The following is a 24320-nucleotide window of genomic DNA, read 5'->3' as shown; positions in this document are numbered from 1 at the left end:
TTGTATGTACTCGTACTTGTGTAGTACAGTCATAATAAATGTACCTACAAACGTCAAGTTGTAAGTACTTTAGTAACTACGTAATAAATATCGCGTTAAAGTCCAGTTGCTTCTTTTAAATGTAGTGGAAAGTAAAAGTTTAACATCTTATTCCGTCCAGTTGTTTTTGCGTGAAGGAGAAACAAAAATCCATACGTAGCACGTTGCCAGAAACTTTCTCATAGTAAAGTATTAGTTTATATGATAGATTAATTAAAAAAAACATTAAGTGAGATTTAACATTAATGCCCGTTTTCATCAACAATCCCTAATTTTTAAGTGACCCCTATGAAAACAAAATTCCTGTTATGTGTTACCATAGGGGTCACTTAAAAATTAGGAATTGATGATGAAAACGGGCATAAGTCTCTTTCTTCAGACTTAAGTCAGTTTTAGAAGATCATAAATAAGAGAATTACCTAATCAAATTGGTCTTTGTTATTCAATATTTTACCGTCTACAGGGTTTACTTTCAAAATATACACGACCTTGAGACGCGAGAGACTTTCTAATGTGTCTGAAGTTTTAATTAAGTTAGTACTTTGACGTAAACGCAGCTGTGTTTAAGAAGCACGTGATCGTATTAGTAACAAGTACTATACTGTTGTACTGTCACGTCATTAATTATATTTAAGGCACTCTGCAAGGCCCGATTACTACGAAGCTGTTTGTATACCAAGCTGAAGAGGAGCGGAGAGGTGATGTGAAAATATAATTTGTTTGGATCGTTCGTTTGAGCTATGTCGGTCACTTTGGTTCTCCTGCGGATCTCCTCCGGCAGGGCAGGCCTCCTACTAGGTGGACCGACGATCTCGTAAAGGTCGCGGGAAGAGCCTGGATGCGGGCAGCGCAGGACCGTGCATTGTGGAAAACCTTGGAGGAGGCCTTTGTCCAGCAGTGGACGTCATTTGGCTGAAACGAACGAACGAACGAACGAACGTTCGTTTGAGCCAAATTACGACCACTGCTGGACAAAGGCTTTCCATAACGACCGGTCCTGCGCTTCCCGCATCCAGGCTCTTCCTGCGATCTTCACCAGATCGTCGGTCCACCTAGTGGGGGGCCTGTCCACGCTAAGTACGTCTTCCAGCCCATAGTCGCCACTCGAGAACTTTTCTGCCCTGGCCATCATCCCTACGAGCTATCTACTCCGTCACAGCCCCTTGATTATAGCAAATCTTTTTGGCTATCCAAACACATCTCTATCCTCTGGGCTTTGGTGGAAGAAGAAAAGAACTAAGTAACCGAAGAATTCGCATTGCTAATAGAAATGATGGCCGTTATAGTAGAAAAAATCTCAAATAGCAACCACAGACTGGAATACGAAGTTTAGGCAGTCCTCGGGAACTCTATGGACCGACAATCTGGTAAAGAAAGCTTGGAAGCTCCTGGTCCTTGTGGAAATCCATCCATTTTAATTAATTGGATTAGTGAACAAAGATTGTCGTTGACGACCTCATAAAGGTAGGAAGGCGTTGGATGCAGGCCGCTACCAATCACGCGATGTGAAAATCATTGGGGGAGGCCTATGTTCAGCAGTGGACGTCCTGTGGCTGAAATGATGATGACGATACAATGATTAAAGCTTTTTTACAATTTATAATTAATCATAATAACATTATGTAGTACACAATATTATTATAACTTTGCCACGCCATTTTCACCTTACACACTTCGATTAGCCATCACAAAAGGTATTGTTTAGATGCTATAGATTGGCCTATTACTAATACTGTATCGCTCGTATCATGCATGTAGTAGATTATAAATGGAGCATAATGGCACCGGTGAGCCAAAGGCCTATTGTGTAAGCATAATACGTTTTCGCAAGTTTAGCTAGACTTTCACGTAATACCTACCTTTGTTCGTACAGCTTAAGATACAGCAATTTTTCTGATCGTAAATAAAATTATGTCTCGCATTAGTAGACTACTTGCGCCTACAGTTTTTCACGCATAAAGATAAATAAGTTTTCCTATCATTTACCCAGTGAACGCAGACATTAACTTTTTATGAACTGCTAACTAGTAGAGGGGTTAATAATATCAGGGTGTAATCGAGATAAAACCTTATTATAATTAATAAAGGAAGTTCCTACTGAAGATTAAAATCATCAAGGAATTTATATAAGTATTAAGTCGCAATTAAAATGATGTGATTATTGTCATTGTCAAAACGAAAGAAATGATATTTGCAAGATAGATAATGCTATTAAAACATGATGTAAGTAAACCTATCTTAGTGAAAATGTTGTAGTAATTACTATACATAATGCTGTCTCTTAATGTTTAATTTAATTAAACGAGGCATTTAGTAATTGAAATTAAAACACAATAGATACAATGTCGCACAACGTTCCTAATCTGATTGTGAGATTAGGCAGCTCATATACCTCCACAAGGTGAAAGCAACAAGCATAGATACATAGTCGTAATAGCATTTCTTTTACTTACCTACCTAATGGTTGTATATTTTCCAAAGGGGTTGATTGGGAGTATGACATTAATTTCACCTTTTGTACCTGGTATCTAGGTACAGTAAAAATATCTGTGACGGTTCACAAAGAAAAAACACAGTAAAGCATCCGTCAGTGGTAATTTTGGTTTAATTTGAGTAACTAATTACTTAAATTTTTTGGTAACAAAACTTTGTAAGTCAGACATTATACTCAGTACATTTATGTATCCCATTCACAATAGTGTTAATGTACAGTCGCGGAATGAAAAGGTTCGTCACCTTAGTGTCGGTTTTCGCTTGCACTAGGTATACTGTAAGAGTCAAACCTGCCAACATCACCGTGCAAGAAACAGTGCTGCTAACATTTAAATAAGTATGACGGTTGTTAACGAATAAGGTTTTGCTTGTTTATTTTTCTATCCCATCATCATCAGTGCAATGTTACAAAATGTAGTTTTTTTATTTAATAGATAATGGCAGGTTGAACCAACAAGAAGGTTTTAGTTTATCAATCATAATAATCTTCTTGACAAGTTAAATAAAAAACAACTTTGATCTGAATAATTTTGAACTTTACTGGCGAACAGTTAAAGATTATTTTCTCTAACTCGAGATTATTCTGTAACATAGTTTCAAAAGGTAATAATATGTGCTCGCGATTCGTTGATGGAATCAATTTGAAAACTGACGAACCTTTTCATTCCGTGACTGTACTTATTATCTTAGTTATTTAAATTCAAATAAAACATTTGATTTATTTCAGACTACAGTTGGTCCATGGATTAGTACAAATGAAATATAACTTAAGACTAGTGTTATTAACAGGTAAGACGATATTTTATTACCTAAGTTATTATTCCTACAGAACCTTAACCTATCTCTACTTCTAAGTTTTTTATCATCACCGCGGGGAATCTACAAAAAGAGTAATTCATAGAAGAACTCGGGTACCTTATTTAGTTGTGATAAGTGCTATTTTCCTACAAAAATGCGTAATCTGATGCACAGTTGTCACAAACAGACGGTTTTAATCCGACTTCGTGAGGTTTCGCGCTAGTTTTTTACATCTAGTCTTTGACGATAAAGTTTTAATGCAAAAATGGCTTACTTAGGATTTAAATTCTTTCTGCTTTCAGTTTTTCTATTCGTTTCTATCATTATTTCATCTCAAACCAGATGTTTCATTCCTTTGAACTAAGCTGTAATTGAAGTTAAAATTTTACTTAGATTTAGAAAGATAATAAGTTGACCATGAAGTCCTCCTTTCCATGTTATCCCGCTACAATATGTCACCTGTCGTTATGAATTGGTTCGCTTTCTACCTCTGCGGTCGCCAACAGGCCGTACGTTTAGATAAAATTATTTCCCACTGGCGCGACCTCGTGACTGGTGTTCCGCAGGGTGGTATACTTTCTCCTCTTCTTTTCTCCATTTTTATCAATTCTATTACCTTCGGTATTGGTTCATCTCACCATCTGTATGCCGACGACCTCCAACTGTACCGGCACTGTCGCTTCGATGAAATTGACCAGGCTGTCCAACGCATAAATGATGACCTTGAGCATATCAGGGTATGGTCATATCGTTACGGCGTCGCTGTTAACCCTAACAAATGCCAGGCGATAATTATCGGTAGCCAAAGTCAACTGTGCCGTTTAAATCTGGATGGTGTCGCTTCTGTCGCCTATAACGGTGTCGATATACCATACTGTACCAGTGTTAAAAATTTGGGTCTATATCTCGATTCTACTCTAAGCTGGACGACACATGTTTCCGAGGTTAGTCGAAGGGTCACCGGCACACTGCGCTCTCTTTGGAGATTGAAGTATTTTCTCCCTGTTAAAACCAAGATTTCGCTTGTCCACGCTCTTATTCTTCCGGTCATCGATTATGCTGATGTGTGTTATCCGGACCTTAATCAAGTTCTCCTCAACAAACTGGACCGCCTTCTGAACAATTGCATCCGGTTCATATTTTGTCTTCGCAAATATGACCATGTCTCTTCCCACCGGTCTGAGCTCCATTGGCTACCTGTCCCTGCACGGCGCAATGTTAGAATCCTTACCACCCTTTTTACCATCTTAAATGACCCTAACTCCCCTTCCTATTTGAAAACACAGTTTAAACTTCTGAGTTCGACGCACGCACGTCAACTTCGTTCGTCCAACACGCTCCTTCTCTCCACTCCTTCCCACCGCACTGGTTTCCTCTCTAATTCATTTCTCCTCAATTCCATTCGCCTTTGGAACGCTCTTCCCGAGAACATCAGGCAGGCTCCTAGTAAGTTTGTTTTCAAACACTCTGTGCGCAAACATTTTCTTGAACGCATCATGTCGTCTTGATCTCCCTTATTCTTTCCTTTTCTCCTTTATCCTCTCCTATCCTCCCTTACCTCTCGTCATCCATTTTATATAAATTATATGTATGTATTTATGTATATGTTACGGTTAATGTGATAAATTGAAAATTATTAATAATAACCGGTTATTATGAATAATTACCGACAGTCGCGGTAAAAGTGATAAAATAATCACATTTAACAGTGATTATTTAATAATTCAACCTTAGTACTAACAAATTTCATAAAAGAGAACAACATTTTATGTACATGCTCCTGTACAGCCAAACTTTTGAACGTTTTGATATCATAATAATATATTAATATAATTTGGCATAATAAGTTTGGAATGTTTTTTGCATAATATTACTTTTCCATGATGTCTATAACATAATGTTTTGATTTAAAGTGAAAAATAGGTTAAGGTGCGGCGGGGGTGGCCCTTGGGCCACCCCTAAGCCGCCTATTTAGTTTTATACACACATAAATGACCTCATATTAATCACATTTACCAAATCATGCGGTAGTTATTCATAATAACCGGCGATTATTCATAATTTTCACATTTATCACTTTGACCGTAACATATATATTTTGTATAAATATATATTATAATATTTTATGTATTATATTGTGTACATTTTTGTAGCTTTTTAGCACCGCCTACTAAATATCTCTGTTTTGCTCAAGGTCAGCTGGTAGAGAATGACGTATGGCATTAAGCTCGCCTTTTTGTACAGAACATAGTTGTGTGTGCAATAAAGTCTTTAAATAAATAAATAATTTAAACGTAGCTAGAACTCACGGCGCGATTTTCACCCCCGCCCTCGGCGGTTTTATTTCAAAACTAGAGATGTGCCGCTGAGAAAGTTCTCGTTCCCGGCAATATTCCCAGTGAGAATATTCTCGAGAACTGAGAACGCTCCCGGGAATATTCTCAGTGTTCTCGACAGAATGCATTTAGTTTTAATTTTAATTTTGTTGTTTATATGCGATATTATCTGTAATGTTTCGATGTTTTATTAACTGGGCGTTAAGACTAGTCGTTATAAACAAGGCATGAAACGTGTGAGTGAGATATTGCTGTCTTGCTCACTCTTTTCGTGGCGAACGCGTACCGCGGCTTTAGGACTCGGCTACGGTATTTGAACATCAGTGTGCCTCTGAGTTTTAAGGCCCTTGCCACCCTGGCGGATTGCAAGCGGATTCAAAGCGGATTCAAAGTGGATTTAAAGCGGAGTGGCGACGCGACGGAGAAGCCGCGTGAAAATATCGTAAAGCTTCCCAAAGGCTGCCCAGCCGAGCTGGATTCGATGATTGACTTTTTTTTCGAAGTTGGACCTACCTAACTGGACTGTTTGTCCCAGGTATACATTATTGTCAACAACCTCGAGTGTAGAGTCTCCAACTTATAGAGGAGTGGGTGCAACACGGTCTTTAGACATGATTTTTAAATCTTGTCCATGTTCATTTTGAGACCCACTTGTTGAGAGACTCTGTTGAGGCCATCGAGCATTGTGCCTAGATCTTCCACGATCTCAGCCATGACTATGGTATCGTCTGATGTCTGGGTGATGTACTCGCCGTTGATATTTATGCTGAATCCGCTCCAGCCCAGAAGCTTGAAAACATCTTCCAGGGCGGTGGTGATGACGTCTCCCTGTCTCACCCCTCGCTGCAACTGGATTGGTTTCGGGTCCTGATCTTAAAACGGACTGTCACTGTGGCGTGTTTGTACAAGCCTTTCAACTCTTTAATGTATCAATAGTCAATTTGGCACAGTTGAAGAGACTGACGCACTGCCCATGTTTCAAACGAATCGAAGGCTTTCTCATAGTTCACAAACGCAAAGTGGCTGATTATACTCCTTGATCTTCCGTATAATCTGCCGTTGCGTATATTATTTTGGTATATGGTAGTTACTAAAGCCTTTTCGGAAACTGGATTGTTCGGGGGGCTGAAAGTTGTCGAGCCTGCTAGCGTGACAATTCGTAATGACTATCGAAAACAGCTTGTAGACATGGCTCAGAAGGTCAGAAGCGAAATGGGTCTATAATTCTTCAATAAGGTTTTGTCACCTTTTTTGAAGAGGAGTATTACCATTCTTCTAAGTGTCGGATCAATCTAGCTAGCACTTATTTTCTATAAAAATGTGTCAAATGATCAGTCAGACAGGCTTCCACTTATCCAGAAGTGGCGAAATAGGCCCTTACTAAGCGATTGTGAAATATGCCCTTAATGTCAAATAAGAATAGTTTAAAAAACTAATAACACGCTTTTAATTACTAACAGCACTAAAAAGCCAAAAATCATCAGGACCCTGGACATCATCTAGCATTAAAGTGCTCGAAAAGACAAATCCAACGAACTCAAACTCGATGAGTTTCCGCCGTTTCGTTTAAGAGTTCCTATGGCTACCCCCTGACTCCATCATTAGGACCCTGAACATTATCTAGCACTTAAAGATCTCGAAAAGACATCCAATGAACCCAAACTCGATGTGATTCCGCCGTTTCGTTTAGGAGTTCTTTTGGCCACCTTCCAGTCCCATCATCAGACCAGCTGGTACCAGTAGATGAAGATTAGGGTATCTGGATCCAACCATTCAGGATCCAGATACCCTAATCTTCATCTTTTCAACAACATTTACTTATTTTATGATCAGACTACAACAGCATATATTTTATGATCAGACTAGATCAGAAAATTAAAATCTCTTTAATGTATACTTGAATCATGAGTTTGACGAGCTTGCATTCATTATGAGACTTGATCACTTGCTAAAGAATTCATCTACGATAAGTAGGAGAGCTTCTACTATGGCACGCAACTCTAGCGAAGCGAGAGCTAGTGAAATTTCATTTTTATGTGTTCAGGTATTCTGACACGATTAAAGTAAAAAAAAAATAATAAGTTTCATATGTATAACATATTATTTCCAAGATAGAAAGTAGCCTATAACATGTTATTCCATTCCATCTCTATATCAAGTTCATATACGTTCAGCCGTTCTAACGTAATTGAGTCAGCTAAATATAATATGTTGTTAAAGTAGCCTATGCGTTGTTTTAGACTATATTTTATGAAATTTCATCCATATAACTATCCGTTTAACTGTAAATGTGTAAAAAAACATAAAATCATATCTAAACCTTTAGACTTTTATTACGAATATGAAACTGATTTATAAGATATAATATCTGGGTATTTGTTAATAGTATTCAATTCAGCTTAAATAAGAGGTTTATGTTTAGTTAAGTTCTTAATAAAATTGAATACATTTACACTTTTTTTTATTAAATAATTTAGGTTTTGCTAAAATGAAACAGTTTATTGATTAAACACATAACACATTTATTTATCATTTAAAATATTTTTAAAACAGTAATTAGCTCTCATTATTTACACAATAATTAAAGTAACACTAAACTAATAATAAGTACAGTACAATCATATTGCTACATTTTTTTCAACACACCATTTCTTTATACATATTACATTTTTTAATGCACATATTTTTTCATGGTTAACACAGTTAAATAATTTGGGATTATCTAAACAATAAAGATTGTAAAGAGTATTTAAACTAGGAGCACCTAGACAAGTTACGTCCATTACACTATTTTGATTACATAAATTATGCACCCATTTAATCTTTTCATCTCCTTTCACAAGAATATGTTTACCTTTTAAATAAGGTACGATAATTCTTTGAAACTCTCTGTAGTCAATATGTCCTTCGTTCCACCGATAGCCTCTGTTCTTTTCGATCCAGCAAACTTGTCTTTTCTCTTCAATAGTTAATGAACAGAATGGGTATGGAGGTTTGATTAAAAATAGATGGGTATGCTCTTGAGTAGCTATAGCAAATTCTTTTATTATAAATTCATTTCTATTATTTTTAAATCCTTGCAGATCGACAACTATATTGCTATTCATGATATTTTCTTAACGATGTTACTCAAAGGTTTGTATTCGAATATACAATCGTTTAAAATCAAACAATAAGCAGATGTCTGATCTGGTATTTCTTGGTCTGTTTCGATTTCAACTCTCACATCGATTGAACCTTTTAAAGTTTCGTGTTGTCTCGAACAGTCGATAACAATTAAAGGAGCTATGTCTCTGAATTCTTTCAAACTTAACAACGGCTCTGACCGACGTCCGTAATACGACTGTTGAAATCTTGCATACTGATCGTATAATAAAGAAAACCTATCTTCTGAAAAACTAACATTTAGTCCTTCATACGGATAATATGATGAATTTAAAAACACTCTTACATCACGCACATGACAATGATCAAACTCTGCCATTGACAATGCAACATTATGTTTACGGTTGGTTTGTAAGGCAATGACAACAAATCGTGGTTTCTCTATTTGCGAAGAAGTTTTTATAGACCAAGTATGCTTACGTGTTTTAGGTAGTAATGGATATTCATACAGATCCCAATTACGGAACGCTAATGGAATAGCTCGATCTTTCTCCAAGTGTTTCAATAGGTTAATCCTTTCACGATCCGAAACTTTTATGTGTGGAACTCGCCATATAATTTTATTGATTATAATGTCATCCACAACTTCGCCTGCATTTAACTTCACCGCATTAAGATTAGTATTACTTCTTAGTAACACTAACTCATGTTTACAGTTAATAATAATTTTTTCATAGTCTTCGGCAAATCCTAGTATCCTATTTAACGGTATAGATGCAGAAAATGATCCACCGTTGGCATTGTTTGTTCCTATGGTTGACCAGCCCCAAACTCGACTACATTTAGATTCATTGTCATTTAACGATAGGTACGATTTCATTGTTGTAGTAATGCCTGCATTCTTAATTTTGTCTATTTCTACTCCATTTAGTTCATATCTAATATCTTGGAAGAGAAAAAGAGCTGGATTATTTATGAAATGTACATTTGATACTTTTTCTTTGGTGGTGCTGTTATACACAATTACTTTTCCTTCGATATAAAGATTACTAAGTGAAGGTAACACGTACAAGTCTTGTTGGTTGATAGGTATTCGTATTTCATCATTCTTGTTAAAACTTGTCACATATGGCTTGTACGAATGATACTCAAAACTTTCAATGCTGTTATCGTACGATGTTTGTTGAGATATATTTAAAATATTCATTTTATCAACCCAATTAACTTTAGAAATTCTTTATTAGTCTTGGTTAGCTTCTTTTTTAGCTGAAGCGGTCTGTCTTTGTGAAATGATCTTTTAGAACTGACTGAAGTACTCAATGTAGAAGAGCTTTTATTGAAATTGATCATTTTTTTCTGAAATGTAAATACAGCTGTACTTCTTCACCCCTTAAGTTAATCTCTTTGTTTTCAGCGTCCAAGAGCCTTATATTAATAGCGACTATAGAACTTTGGTTGACAGGAAAATAAATTAAATTTTTAGGTATTTCAATTATTCGATAACCAGGTGGTACATTAGGTACGAATTCATAAATTATATGGCTAGCTTTCCCGTTTACAAATGAACCACTAACTACATCGCATTCGATCCGCACAATAGTCGTTGATAGAATGCTTACAGGATACTGTGATTCAGTACTTATATTTGCATTTATAGTTTCCATTCCAAATCCTAAAATTTTACCAATTGATTTACTTTTATTGAAATGAATGTCTTTAGAACAATAGATATTTGTTTTCAATGTATTATTATTGCAAGTTAGTTGTAATACAGTGTTCTTGATGTTATTTTTTAAATAATCACAAATATCTTGAAGCTCGTAAGATCCTTCTGGAATTTCAATGATTTCATTTTCACCATAGTAAAACTTGTTGTTTCTTTTATCTATGTTGGGGATAGAATTGAAGGTTGAGAAATATAAAAGACCGCATTCATAGTCCCCCCGAAGTTCCAAAGTCGGTGAATAATTGGTTGTTAATGAGGCTCCTGTCCCCGTTATAGACACAGTGAAAGACATTATTATACTGACAATTTTATTAATAATTTTCATTATTTAAATGCTTTTTCCAATAATTCCTTAAAAATTTCAGACACAAATGACCACAGTTTATCGTACCAAAGGCTTGATGTCGCACATAATTGTATTTTATAGGTAAGTTACGCAAATATTGAACTAATTCCAACGGTGGTTTTAAATTACCAAAACTGTCGTAATATTCAACATAATCATTTTGCTTTACAAAGGCTACCCAATGTGTACCAGGATTTTTGTTACTATCCAAATTCATGATTGCACATTCTGTCTTCTTGGGTTTTGCAGGTAATGTATCTCTCATGAATACACCACGAAAGAATGGAATATTACTTCCATGTTCGATTATATCCACATCAGTGAGCGCACGTTTAGGTAGCCGCATAATTAGTTTTTTGAAGGATTCAGATATAGCCCTGCTCCATTTTTATGTGGTTTTATATACAACCCTTTACCAAGAGCCATCGCTTCCATCATTCTGTTATGTCTTTCTGATTCCTTCAGACTCTTTTGGGCAGCTTTAGAATCATTAACAGCTTTTGCTATACCAGCTGCTCCTCCAGCAAGAGAACCTAAAGCTGATAGCCCCGCAAATATAGGAATAAGTGGTAAAAACCCTCCACTTTTTGGAAGAGGAATACATCGAGGTAAACGTATTCCTTTTTTATTAACAAAAAGTTTCTTTGCAGCTGCATATGCATATCTTATAGCAGAATGGTTATCTTTACATTTACTTCTTTTTAATTCTGATTTTATTTTCTGTATCCCTTTCCTAAATGATGTTATGCCTCGACCTGCTTTGATTTTTGCTTTCATAGCATTTTTAACTATCCATGAAGCAATTTTTTCTCCTTTTCCAGTATCTTTTGATTTAAGCCTTCTTTTAGCCATATTTAACAGTTCTAAGTCTGCCTTATGTCGAGCACTAGAATCTTTATTCAAGTAAGCAATATCGTGATGCATACAAGCCTCATCCAATTGGTTAATCCCTCGATCACCTTTAAGTATTCGTTTCTCAAGTTTAGTTCCAGGACCACAATATTGATATCCAGGTAAATGTAACTCAAACGGTAAATGATCTATCAAGGTATCAATTATACCACTACCTTCCGTCATTGATAATCATAAAGTGAGTTAAAGAGTGAAAATTATGTTATTTATATAACTACACCACAATTTCACTTTTATCCACCCAACTGTTTTCCTTGTCACTTAAACCCAGCCATTTTACAAAAAGTTTGTTTCCTTTCTTCCTTATAACTTTCTCAATAAGATAAAGGTCAGTCAATTTAGTTTTTTGTAATTCATATCCATAAAAAGAACCAAGAATAATTTGATTATGCTTGTCTTCTATTTGATATGTTTGAGGATCTGTTTGATTAACTTTTACAATACGAAAAATTTCTGTAGACCAATTAGGTGTATAACCTTTATAAAAATCTCCTTTGAATTTACTTATTCGAACAAAGTTACCAACTTGAAAATTTGATCGTTGACGTGTTTGTTGCCTTTGACTTTTAATAATATTAGATCTAACAACAATCTCGTTGGAATGGTTGACATCTATTGGTTTAAATTTTGTAACGCGATGTATAGTGCTGTTGTATTGCTGTACAACGGTGTCTAAATTATTTTTAAACCATTGATATCGACCGCATAAACTAAACAGTTTATAGAGATGAGATTTTATCGTTCTTATTACTCGCTCCACAATGGCTGCCTTTTTAATCGAGTATGTGGAATAATGATTAATGTTATAACTTTTAGTTAACTGTTTGAAAGAATCGTTATAAAACTCAGTACCCAAATCGGTTTGCAAATTTTTAGGTTTTCGCCTCGATTCGATTAATATACTATGCATTGCATTAGTAACATTTTGTTTGGATTTAGACTTCAATGGTCTAACCCATACATATTTTGACAAAGCATCAATTACAACTAGAACATATTTATATCCTTTATTAAATGCTGAGTATTTTTGAAAATCCATGAGGTCAGCTTGCCATAAATCATCTATTCCTTTGATAATTGTATGTCGACGGATGAAGTTTCTTCTCACTGCTTTGTGAAGCTCGTTTACCAGATCTTGTTTACTCATTCTTGCTAGATTTAGCAGCAATCATCACATCAATTTCTTGTTTTGTGTAATAAAATGTAGTCAAATTATTAGTAGTTGATTTTTCTAAACTATTAAGATATTTTTTTATATTACTTTGAATGATTTTCAATTCATTTTTAAGTTCTTGAACACATTTATCCACATACTGTTTATTTACAGCTTCATTATCCTTTTCTGGAGTTAATAGTCCTTTTAATCTCGATGATTTTAAATCAAAATCACCTGAATCTGACTTTACTAATGTGTCAGTAAGAATATTAGTAAATTCAGATAGTCTTAAACGCTTATGAATATGGTGACCGAATTTATCTATATTCATTGCCGTCTGCTCGGCTTCTGCAGTGTAATGGTACTGCCAAAACCTCCTGTTGGAAGCTTTTTATATTTTATATCTTTTATGATACCAGCTTCATACAATTCCTCTATTATTGCATAAATTTCATTATACACTCCAGTGTTACCAGCTGCCCATGATCCGAGTAGTAATTTTAACCTTTCCACTAATTCATTTGGATCATCCCAATAAACTAAATCAGTATCCTTCTTAACTTCTTTCAAAATATCAATTCCTTCACCTTTACTTCGACTTTCTACACTGCTTGTATTTTTCGAGAACTTAAACAAAGGTTTGATCACATTCATATATTTAAATCCTTTGTTACTATTTATAGGTTTAGATGGATCGTAATTACGTTTGTGGGCATTGGTATCCATAAGTATTAACTTATAATTGTGTAAGTCCTCTTCTGTTATGATATCTAAATTTGGCAACTTTTTAAACAATAACTCTTTTAAGCCAAGAGTTTTTTTTAAACTATGATTCCCGATTTTTAGGATGTCATCATCATCATAGACGCGAGTTGTACCAAGCATAAGTTTCCCATGTTCATTTCGAACACCATAAGGTACATCTTTTAGTACTTCAGATGATATAGACCATGATAAAGAATCATTTGGAATACTTGGTGATGACTGAAGTGATTTAAACGAAAAATCATTCGCATCGTAATCATCCTTAGGAAGCGAGGTAGTGAGGGTTTTGTTGGATGTTGTATAAACATCGTTATCAGAGTTTTCTTCATTATTAACAAGATCCTCAAACTCATCACTTGAAGTAATCGATGACTCACTTTCGCTGCACTTAATTTTTTTTATAAGACGATTTTGTTCTGGGTCTTCATTTAATTTCTTCTCTTCAGTTTTTCTAGTTAGCATATTAAGCGGATCAACGATAGGTTTAAATATTGTTTTCAAAGCCAGATCTTTTGTATTTCTTGCATCTTTTATCATTTCTACCTTTCTTTTTACAGCTGTAGCAGATTTTACAATTTGTTTCTTGAGATCTCGTTCCATTGTAAAGGATTCTACTCTGTTCAACTAATCAAATTAAACTGATGGCTTTGTGACATAGCAGCTATTTAAAAGGTTTAGTCTACTAGTATGAATGTATCGAACTTCATTCTGTAACAGCCTTTATTTCGTTCACAATCTTTATTTATAACAACATAATTGAAAGGTTTACTCCATACGGTTGAGCACATTTCACGGAACTGAGACCATGTCATATCAGACCCTACATGTTCATCATAAATGTGTCTCAGATTTATTTCGTCTTGCTTAAACAATATGATCAGGTTTGCATTATCTCTTACTAGTTGCTTAGGTATCTTAGTATAAGTTTGATTAATATAAAAACAGTCAATGTTCTTATGTCGACCCATAGCGAAATAATCACGTATGTTGTTCTGATTTTCACAAGCTACGTCGTCAAATATTATAATTGAGTTAGGTGAAGCTTCGTGTGGACTCAAAATTTCACTATTATTATTATACGTGTAATAAGATGTGCCTGATACCTTCTGCAATACTTTTTCTAAAAATAAGTATTTAGGTTGATATAAAGACTTTGAATATACATAAAGGTTACGGAAACGTGGTCCATTCTGGTGTAACAATAAACTGATAACTAAGTTAGTTTTTCCACAATTCGATGGACCACAGACAATACCACGTATAGTGTTTGGTAGTAAGTTTCCATGACGTTTAACCTCGTTTTTTGATGTAGGATCGATACATTCTAATTTAAGTGATTCTTTTTGTTTAAGAAATTTCATAACAGGTTTGATATATGACTGTATTGTTTGATAGATTTTAATGAACTGACATCGATCACAATGGTGTAGTGGTTTTTACTATGAGCAGAAAACAAAAGGTTACGGTTAAAAAAACACCAGGTATTTCATTTAATCATTTATTCATTACATTATAATCAAAATATAATAATTCTTAAAATTAAATAACCAATTACAATATCATTTAGTTACAATATCTATTAATATAGGAAATTTATTTATGAAACAGGTTATTATTCCATTAACAATCTTAATTTATTCATACAATTCCTTTCTCACATCGTTACTAATCCATAAGTATTGAATCACAATGACCCCACGGTATGGTATGAATCTGATCTTGTAATACTTGAACTTTGTCATCATTTCCCTCTAAAACTTGTTTATCTACTTGTTGAGAATATAAAACATGCTTGATTGATTTTATCATATTCATTTTACTTCTGAGTACTTCATTTTTTAATAAAACATTATTATAATCTTTCAATTCAAGATTTTTAGTTACTGACTTAGACACGCCTTTCGCTTTTTTTATTTGAGTTTTAACGCTATTTATAAAATATAACTTTGCACGTAAACCAGTAAATTCTGTAATCAAGTCGTCACCCATTTCATGTTTCCATAATCCGGGTATTTTTGGGTTAACTTGTGGTATGTGAAAAGGGTTATCGATTTCAAAATTGCTAGTATCATACATTTGAATATCATTATGCATCTCATGATAAAAATCGTCTGTGTATATTAAATATAATAAGCTATCAGTATCAGTATAGCATAGGTTAGCATTTTTACCGTATTTATTTTTTATATAATTATAGTGAAACTGATATAAATGCTGCTTTGCATATTCTAAAACTGTAAACCCGATATAAATTGGTCTGTCTAAAACAACCTTTTCATGATTTAACTCTATAGCAACAAAATTTTCTGAAAATATTGATATACTCTTTAAGTTTGGTTTAATTATCAAATTTTCAGCACCAAGCTGTTTATTAGTTTTATTATCATGATCCCTCCATTTTGAAATTAATTTAACATTCGTTTGTTTGCGTTTATTTTCAATCGTTTTTCCGAATATTGAATTATTTAATAATTTGAAAAAATCTTTTTCAAAAGCTGTTTTCGAATGTTGCCGAAGACTGGTATTGAGATCAATGTATTTTTTTAAAAAGCAATCCTGTCTAAAACTTAGAATACGATGAACTTTTTCTAAAATCAAACCATTCTTTAAACATTCTTTAAGATGAATATAATGAATAACATATTTCTTTTTGTTATAAAGGTTTGCAATCAATTTTTTTGATTTACCATACGGGGGTATAATTTTTTCAACAGCAAATGGTAAATCTTTATGTGTATTATGTAAATAATCTGGATACATTAAGTCTACTTCAAGAATATAACCGTAATCAGCATCATCTGGGATATTCATTATTTCAATTTTTTTAATTTCACTCTTTGATAATAATCTGAACTGTGAAATGGGGAGTTTTTTCATCATCGCATAACCATATAAATTATTACAGTCGAGGTATATCAAATAACTGCTTGGTTCTGAATCATTATAATGTGGTAAGTATTTATTATTCGCTTTAGCGTGACGTAATGAGCACTGCGCTAGTCCACCACGGATACCTTTTTCTAACAATTCATAAATTTCTAATTCGCTTATCAGCTCAAGTTCAACGCCTGTGTATAATAACATCGCATCCCAACTTAGGCTCGGTGAGGTTACATAATATGCTGGATCTAATTTGTAATAATGCAAACTCGTTTTTCTAAATTTTTCGAATACATCGCAAAGTAAAAGCACATCGCATTTTAAATATAAATCTGTATATTCAGCAAGGGATTTGATATCGAAAATTTCCCACACTCTTCGAGCATGTAAATATTCATTATCAGTTATAGGTTCCTCTCGCAATGTATTATAGAAATCACATTTTGAAGGTAGTTGAGTTTCTCGAAATTTCAACCAAGAGTTCATGTAATCGTAAGGATAAATACCCTTTTTTCTTAACAAATTAAACTTTTTTTTATCAGGAAACTCTTTAGATAAATGTAAAAAATCATTATCTGATAAATTTTTACTCAATATGTCTAGGCTAGAACTAAGAAATTGATATGAATCAATGAATTTTATCTGAATAGGATTTTTATAGTCTTCAGTTTTAATCACTTTCGTGAAAGATAAATATTTTTCTTTTGTTTTCGGTATTACATTGATGTGACCTTCATATTTTGCTAACTCTTCAATAAATAAATGTGAATCATATCCAGATAAATTATGAAACACTACAGGAATGAATGAACAAACTCTATGCATCAAATTACAATGAGAATGCGCCGCTCCTCTGTACTCAGAAGTAATATGATCATGATCTCGGACTTTATCATTCACTAATAATTGTTTACATATGTGACATAGAATGGCGTTTTTATAATTTGATTCCTGTTCTAATGTTAAAGGGGTCATTAACTTTTTATCACTTAAAATTTTATGTATACGTTTAGCATCTGTTAATAAACACTTAACAAACATTTCAACACAGTCTGCTCCTGTATAAGACACATATTTATTTAATTTATCATTATGTGAACAACAAATATAATATGCGAAGCATGATGGCTGGTGAATATTTAGTTTCTGAGTGTTTAAAGTGTCACTTTCATCACATTTAATTAATAAGCACTCAAAGTCGGCATAAATAATAAAGTTGATTTTCTGCTGTCTCTCAAAATTTTTAAATGTTAACAAAGTGTTCTTTTCAGGTAAAATTGACAAAATGTGTGAACAATTATGAGTATTATATTTTTTTTCACTGCAAAAAAATTGTAAACACATATCACATAAATGAACTTTACCTTTGTAACGAGTGAATTGAGGTCGTACTAAACGTGTCAAGTTCTTTATTAAACAATAGTGAGCTGTCGTTTTGTTTTCTATGTACAGTAAATTGAAATGATTCTTCTTTCTATATTTTGAAACATAAAGAGGTCCAGTTATAGTACTCTTTCGTAAGCCGTATATGTTAAAGCTTATGTTAGGATTGTTTTTTTCGAAATGTTTAATATCTTCACGTGAAGGAGGAAATGATATTCCATCAATATTTAAAACATCGGAAAAGTGTGGATATGAACTAGTTTTGCAAACATTATTCATAGCAGGGTACAGTCCAGCCATTATACTCCATAGAAAACAGTAATCATCATTATTTTTTATATTTATACAACTCTTTGAATTTTTTATGGCTATGGGTAGGTCTATATATGTTCCACCTCTCATAGGAGAATATTTATTTATATTAATTTCGATATGACTAAACGAAACAAAGGTCCACCCAGATTGACAATGTTGAAATTCGGTTAACTTTTCATTAAATGTATTCATCATATTCGTTATTAACTTTTTCAAATCAGTATTCTTATATACAATCATATATTTTGTATTAAACGACTTTAATTGTGTTTCATCAGATTTTGGCAACATAAAATAGGCAAACAATTCAAAATTTAGTTTAATGCAGTCATGTTTATTTAAAGATAAATTGATCAAATCTATTAATTGTTCTTGGTTGTCATATATCACCGCCTCTAAGCCGAGGTACTCGACTTGCTGATCGACATTTAATCTGTATGTAACAATTCTGTTTCTGAATGCAGTTGCAACAATATTAATATTTTCAATCTGTGTATTCAATAAAGAATTAGCTTTATGTATATTCGTTTTCATATGATATGGATATTGTCTTTTCAGTACTAGAACTTTGCATTTGTCACAGTATATAGAATTTTGAGCTCTTGCTGTTTCGTAAGGGTGTGCAACAGTAACTGTGAAAAGAAAAAAATAAATAATAATACTAATATTTATTGAAGACACTTATTCTGTAAATTAAAATAACAGTGAACAAAGATTACAATATCTGTTACATAACTTATTCGGTTACATTATAGTAGGTAAATAGCATAGTTATTTAGGTGAGTATATAATAATAGTGTAAGTAGGTAATATTATAACGTATTAAATAACACTTTCGTATGACCCAAGCAATGAGACTGGACAATTCCTAAAGTCCTTTTTTATTAGATTTACGAACTCCTTTAAAGTATGCCATGAATCTTTATGTTCATCAAGTTTCATTTTAATAGTTGTGATGGCGTATCGCCATCTATTAATTGGCGCTATTTTCTGTACCTCCTCCGTGTTATATATCTTTAATTCCACATAATACTTTCCCTCCTTTGTCTCACTTATTTGTTTAGAGAACCCTCTTGATTCTCTTCTTGTAAAAGAAGAAAGTAGAGGTGGTATATTACCGCTTTTGCTGGATGTAGACGGTTTCACCCGATGTTCCTCATCGCTGTCTTCACCGAATAGATCGTTCGCTGTAAGTCGAGGTGGTGGAGTGTACGGTGTGATGGATGTCTTCGTTTTTTTCACCTTCGGCTCTTCTCTCGGTTTGCTTGAGCTTCTGCGCTTATTAGACTTCTTTTCCACAGGTTTTGACTCAACTTCAGAGTCGTCACTGGAGAGGAATAGATCCTTCGCCAACAATTTCGACCTGTAAACAATAAAAAAAACAGTTTAATACGAATATAAGAGAATATTCATTGAATACAGAAAATGAACAAAAACAATAAATAGATAGTATGAGCGGAATAGAGGACATGAATGGAATTCAGAAAATTAATTAAAACAATAAAAAAGAATACAGAACATGAATCGAATAAAGAAATTTAATTAAGACATAGTCTTAGAATAGAGAAAACGATTAAAGATAATAAACAGAATAGATAGCATGAATTGAATATACAAAATGAATGAAGACATGAATAGATCAGAATAGAAAACATGAATAGATCAGAACGTATGTTCTGTCTAGGAATCGAACCTAAGAGTCGTGTAGTAGCCTTAAAAAGTATATTCTATTCAGTAAGTAAAATAACAATCTAGTTACAGAGTAGATAATAATAGTTGGTACTTACATTTTTATTATTGAGAAAACCTTTAGGTTCTTCTGAGGCTGGCTGGCACTAGGGATCTTCAAATGACTGGCTTCCCGTAGGATAACAATCGATCTGTGTGATTTTCGCTCAACACTAGAGCTATTTAAATAAAAGATTTGTGACGTGGATCCCTTCCTTATTAGTTAAGTTCGTATGTTAAAAAGTAGCAATCTGCAGTTTTCTAAATATGTAAAGTGTTGATAAGTGAAAAATATCTAAACAATGCTTATACCCTATGTTTACTTGGTTACATTATTAATTTATTAACCTTCTCCTTTATGTAAGTATATTGGTAAACTAGCTATCGTCACACGGTTTCGATCGCGATTATAATAGGGTAACAACGCGTGTTAGTCCAGATCATAGTCTATCTATGTATATAAAAAACATACAAATCCATCCAACGATTGCTGCATGATTGTGCCTAACAACTTGACATAAACATACAAACTTTCGTATTTATAATATCACTATAGATAATATTTTATGCATAAGTAACTCTGTCTGTTAATTATGCTAAACCACTAAACCGATTTTGATGAAATTTGGTACAGAGATAGATGGAATAGAGCTTATATTGTTATTATAAAACTGTTAAGTTTTATCAGAATCCGTTCAGTTATTTTTATAAAAGAGTAACAAAACTTTTATACATACAAAGTTTCGTATTTACGTATGTTTGTAGGATACGGAACTATGTTCAACATGTAAACTAAAAATTAGTTTTTAATATACCAGGCAAAGTCGTAGTCATTAGTTAGTATCATGATCAAACATTAATGGACTAGCAACTGAACAGACGTCAGCGTACGTATTTGGACAGCACCAAATACAGAAAAGCTCTACATAGCACTAAACTACTAACGTAATATTCTTTATAGAAAAGTGTAAAGTTAGGTCTATTATTAAAAACTGCTTATAACGTAATATAGACCAATTACCTCGGGTGTTTAAACTATTTCGTAAGCACTCTTTTTAATATAAAGGAAGGGTTCTGAGATGTGGAATTAATTAGTATTTTTTAGTACCTAAAGCATAACGAACGAATAATTGCTAGCAATAATGGCGGTAAGTTATAAAATATTTATTTACAAATGTTTTTTTTTTTACACTTGTAAAAAAATGTCTAATCATATTACTTATTTGTTTCAGCACGAAAATTGGTCTTATTCACCATCATATACACCGCTCTCACCACCAGCATCTGGAAGGATGAGTCCTACGAGTGTGCAAAGAATAATAAACAATATGGAAAATGAAAATCAACGATATGGTGATATCATCATTAACCAACAGAAGAAATTGTATTCGAGCATTCGAACGGTATCGCATGGAGCAAAAGTGATTCGAATAGAAATTTACGATGCGGAACAGTTTGAAAACTCTACCAAATCTGTGTGTCAGTGTAATGCAGAAATTTGTGCTCAACACGTTGTGGAAAACGTGTTTAATGATAACATTTATACTCGAGTTAAAGATATTATCAAAAGTATAGGAACTATTTTTATGTCTCAACCTTTTTAATTTTTTTCTAGTATATAACATGTTTTTTTATGAATGTATGTAATTTAATAAATAATAAGAATGAATGTAATGTAATTTAATAAACAGTTAATTAGAAAAGGTGATTTTATTTTATGATAATGCAATGCAGTAGATAATTCGTATAGAATACCATTGAATAGGAATAAAACTTCAACCCATCGTTCAAACTTTACATTCTTAGAGTCGATGCGAAATGTAGATCAAATAACGAAATGACGATAGTGAAATTGAATGCAAGCTTGTCAAACTCTCGATTCGAGTATACATTATAGAGATTTTTATTGTATGATCTAGATGATATAAGTAATAGTCTAGATAATCTAGTATCTAGGTCTGATCATAAAATATACGATGTTGAAAAGATGAAGATTAGGGTATCTGGATCCTGAATGGTTGGATCCAGATGCCCTAATCTTCATCTACTGGTACCACAATATTGTATTGTCATTTCTAATCTACATATAATTGCCAAGTTTCATGATGATACAATACTTAGAAGTGCGTGTAATTCAGATTCTAAGATTCCATTACATAGTTAGTTACATACACGACGACCTAATAAGAGCGTGTTAAAAACGAAAAAATGGACAGTTACATTATTTAATTACGTGTAAAAAGAAATTTCTGTCATCTTACATATCATTAAAACGACATTTCACGACGAAAAAAATAAAATATAATAAAGGTGCAGTTGCCAAGAATATTGCCGAGAAAGTTCCCGAGAATATTCTCGGGAACACTGAGAATATAGCCTTTCACTGTAAATAGAGTGTATTGTTTAATATACACTTATTTGTTGACTTAATTTAATACTATTTTACTTAAGAAAGTTTGTTTATTTCCATTTGATAAACATGATTCTCAACCTTTCTCACTTAGGAGAACGCTCCCGGGAACGCTCCCGAGAATATTCTCAGTTGAGAGAGCGTTCTCGGGAACGGCACATCAATATTCAAAACTCACGAGAGCGGTTATTATTACGCGGTTATTCTAAGAACTCACGGCGCGCCCACTGGTGAAAATCGCGCCACGCGCTAAGTCACTGGTACAAAATGTTCGCCCGCCGATCGGACCGCCGCGATTCTACTAATCGCCCGCCGGTGCCGCGGGACTCGCATACAACCGCGCCCGCTGCGGGCGAAAACCGCGTCGTGAGTTGTGCATTAGTTTTTTACATAAGTATCTGCATTCTACAGAAGCTGCGGGCCCGCAACCGCCGCGGTGAGTTCTTAGCCTTACTCTGAAGAACAACAATTTATTCGATAACCTCTTTTCAGGGTTACTATATTACTTTTCTTCTTGATATTAAAGTTTTCTTTCGTGTCTTTGTCGAAAAACGAAAACACTTTTATGTAAGTAAGTACAGGTTAGTCTATAAATAAGCTGTGGTAAAGATATTACTCACTTAGGCTGGATTTCACCATCTTACTTTCACTTTGACAAACGTCAAAAATCTGTCAAACTCCATACAAAATACATCGTGAACGTCAGAATGGCGGGTGTATGGTCACAGAAATGAATAATATAAATATGAATTTTTAATACCTGAGGTGTACCTTTATGTACCTTTAGTTATTAATTTTGTACTTCCCTAATACGGGAACAATTTAAATTACAAAATGAGCCGCCAACCTGATATCAGGTTGGCGGGTGTATGCTGAAATTGGACGAAACAGGTAAGTTGTGGTTTTCTTATATTTACCATTATTTAGTACCTCAAATGTACCTCACAAATATATTATGATAAACCAAATGCGACGAATAATTAACGAGAAAATTGATACGAAAAATTTGATGTCCACCATTTTTTTGATGGCAACCATTTCTTTTAACAAGTTAGAAAGTTGACACTGACACAGATAATACATACCATACAGATATTTTTTAAGTCTGTTTTTATGGCATGCACACTTGTGCATTTGCCAATGCCAATACTTTCCTAAAATCTAAAAGTATTGATAGTAGCGCCCTGCTGTAAATGTCATAAGGTTGTCCAACGTGGCAATAATAGGGATGTTGACTGGGTAATGAAATCGAAATTCTATTCAGTCCGTCAGACAGATAATAAAAATATTTTGGAGACATTTTTTTTTCATAATCTAATAATTACAGTATTATATTGAGTTGAAATGTCGCGTGACGTCACTTTTGAGTAAAAAATCTACTCAAGCGTGACGTAACGCGCCATTTCAACTCGATGAAGGACTGTTATTATTTAATTATGAAAGAAAATAAAAAATATGAGTTTAATATTTTCTAATATCTGTCTGACGGACAAATAATTGAAAATTTGTCATTTAGCCTTTAAAAGTATTGATTGATGGTAGTGCCAAGTGCTCTCCTGTATAGGTCTACCAGAATCTCATGGCAAACAAAAATATTGGAAAAGTGTGGCTTTCATAAGGAAATTGTCTATGGCTTTATTGTCACCTGTCAAAACAAATTACGAGATTTGTCAACCACTGCAGAAATTTTGTGAATCTTCATGATTATTAATTTGTTATTATTGTGAAAATATAAAAAAAAAAAACTCAAGCGAGTTATATTGTTTTCAATGTTTATTGTAAAATATGGCGTAATTTAAACTCAATCTTTGATTTTAAAGCACGTCGTTGAGTTGACAGGTAAGTCGGACTGAAATGTTAAGATTACATTTAGTTTATTACCCGACTGCGTCAGAAAGAGGGTTATGTTTATTTTTAAGTATTTTTCT

At 33.6% G+C, this 24320-nt stretch overlaps 1 protein-coding gene and 1 long non-coding RNA gene across 2 annotated transcripts in view; both read right to left on the bottom strand.

The window, feature by feature from the left end:
- LOC135075966 (uncharacterized) overlaps positions 1-24320 on the bottom strand; it is a 67637-nt gene that overhangs the window by 8677 nt on the left and 34640 nt on the right. The window lies entirely within an intron of this gene.
- Positions 18338-21221, bottom strand: LOC135076047 (uncharacterized). The gene is made up of 2 exons (XR_010258169.1): positions 20042-21221; positions 18338-19617 (listed from the first exon to the last, which is right to left on the bottom strand). It is a non-coding gene; the product is annotated as an uncharacterized LOC135076047 (long non-coding RNA).

Source organism: Ostrinia nubilalis, chromosome 11 (assembly GCF_963855985.1).
Source record: "Ostrinia nubilalis chromosome 11, ilOstNubi1.1, whole genome shotgun sequence".
Lineage (NCBI taxonomy): Eukaryota > Metazoa > Arthropoda > Insecta > Lepidoptera > Crambidae > Ostrinia > Ostrinia nubilalis.
Note: the sequence above shows the minus strand (reverse complement) of the source record. Positions and strands in the feature narration are given on the sequence as shown.